This window comes from Cynocephalus volans, chromosome 3 (genome assembly GCF_027409185.1).
Source record: "Cynocephalus volans isolate mCynVol1 chromosome 3, mCynVol1.pri, whole genome shotgun sequence".
Taxonomy (NCBI): domain Eukaryota; kingdom Metazoa; phylum Chordata; class Mammalia; order Dermoptera; family Cynocephalidae; genus Cynocephalus; species Cynocephalus volans.
In genome coordinates, this window is record NC_084462.1 from 157,417,240 (window position 1) to 157,419,431 (window position 2,192).

Genomic DNA, 2,192 nt, shown 5'->3' on the forward strand with positions numbered 1-2,192 from the left:
CTGCCCAGCATCCTTTTGGGTCATTACATCCCACACCCAAGGCCAAGACAAGCAACTCCCAATACTTAAGAATGCTGGGGAAAGCAGCGTGCTGGCAAATCGAAGACCCTTATGAATGGAGTGGTCATGATTACTAAAGGTGACTTGTTCACTTATTCATTCAACAAACAGTCAGGGAATGTCAGCTGCGTGCCTGACTCCAGGTGCTATTCTAAGTGCCAAAGGACAGCAATAAAGGAGAGAGATGTTTAGCTGCACTCGTGAAATGTGCTTTCTAGAGGGAGACAGATAAACAAATTGACCAAAAATGCTCAGGATTATATCAGATATTGATAAATGCCACTGAGAAAGTAAGCAGGATAATGTTCCCCGGGGAGCCACGTTAGTGGGCAGTCAGGAAGAGGGGACTTTTTTTTCCCCCAATGACCTCTGAACTTTTATTGGCCTCCGGTTCCCCAAAGGGCACCCTGCTTCTGTTGTCTCAGTGCCTCAGAACTTTGGTGTCACTGGTCTCAGACACCACTTTGCCATCCACCATCCTGCGGGTGGTGGTCTTTTGGATGGTTTGCATCGAGTTGCCGCTGTCCAGGGTGTCAGTGAGACTGAAGCTCTCCCCGTTTTCCAGCAGGTGGCAGTAGGTGGCGATCTCAGCCTCCAGCTTGACCTTGATGTTCAGCAGGGCTTCATACTCCTGGGCCTGGCGCTGTCCCTCTGCCCGGGTCTGTGCCAGCTCTGACTCCAAGTGCAGCAGGACCCCATTGAGCTGCTCTATCTGCACAGTGTAGTGGGGCTCCACTTCCTTCAGACTGTTCTCCAAATTGGCCTTCAGATTTCTCCATGAGTCCAGGTCGATCTCCAAGGACTGGACTGTACGCCTCAGCTCCTTAAGCCTCATCTCAGCATCTCTGATCTCGGCAGACTGCGAGGTGATCACTATGGTGTGCTCCTCAGTCAGCGTGCTCCAGTACTTGTCCGGTTCCTCTCGGTTCTTCTGAGCCAGTTGTTCATACTGGACCTGGATGTCCACCAAGATCTTGCTGAGGTCTTGAGATTGGGGGACATCTACTTCAACAGTCAACCCAGAGTTGGCAATCTGGGCTTGGAGGCCTTTTACTTCCTTTTACTTCAAGGAGGAGCAGCTCCTCCTTGAGAGCCTCAGTCTCTGTCTCTAGCTGCAGCTGGGTGACATTGGTGTCATCAATGACCTTGCAGAGCCCATGGGTGTCACTCTCCACAGACTGGCGCATGGCCGGCTCTGTCTCATACTTGACTTTAAAGTCATCAGCAGCAAGACAGGCATTGTCAATCTGCAGAACAATGCAGGCATTATCCACAGAATTTGCAAAGATCTGAGCCCTCTGGTCCTTGATGATCTTGAAGTAATTCCCCAGTCTCCAACCTGGGGCCCCTTCTTCTCCAGGTGTTCCCGGATTTTGCTATCCAGCTTCCGATTTTCACTCTCCAGGCTCCTCACTTTGTCCAGGTAGGAGGCCAGGCGGTTGTTCAGGTCTTGCATGGTCTCCTCGCCCTGGATGTTCCCTATTCCCTCCAGGCCCCCAGCCATCCCCATGGCCGAGCTCCCAGACCCCCAGCCGCCCCAGAAGTTGGTGGAGCAGGACACAGAGATGCAGGAGTCTGAGACCCCGGCGCCTGCATAGACACTGGCCATGCTGCTGGCCAGCCGGACCCGGTGGCTGGACACCTGGATGGAGCCCAGGGACCGGTAGCTGGTGGAGAAGGTGGTGGAGCGGGTGGAGAAGCTCATGCTGTCTGGGGCGGAAGGCGAGAGGCCAGACTCAGGTTCAGACCGCGGGAAGGTTGAAAGGAGGGGACATTTTAAAGGAGACCAAGGGATGAGAAGGAGCTTTGCCTTGTGAAGACAGGAGGAAGAGCATTTCAGGCAGGGCACAGCCAGGACAAAACCCTGAGCTCAGTGAGTTCAAGAAATGGGAAAAAGGCCAGCCGGGGAGTAGTGAGTACGGAAGAGAGAAGTCTAAAGTTTTAGAAAACAACAAAGCACATCTCAGATGGCACTCGTGATGGCTGAACTCGTCTATGGTTTTCAGTACCTGAAAGATCCCCGTGATCTATGCCCCGAGGGGCTTCGTATGTCCTGGGAGGGAGGGTCTTCAGCTACCCTCCGGTCCAGTGTGTCTCACACAGAGGTGCTTCCTCTGACAGAGGAGAATAGC

General features: G+C 53.2%; 1 pseudogene; it reads right to left on the minus strand.

Moving 5' to 3' along the window:
- Positions 1-481: 481 nt before the first annotated feature.
- On the minus strand, positions 482-1,765 carry LOC134374020 (keratin, type I cytoskeletal 18-like; annotated as a pseudogene).
- Between the last annotated feature and the right edge of the window lie 427 nt (positions 1,766-2,192).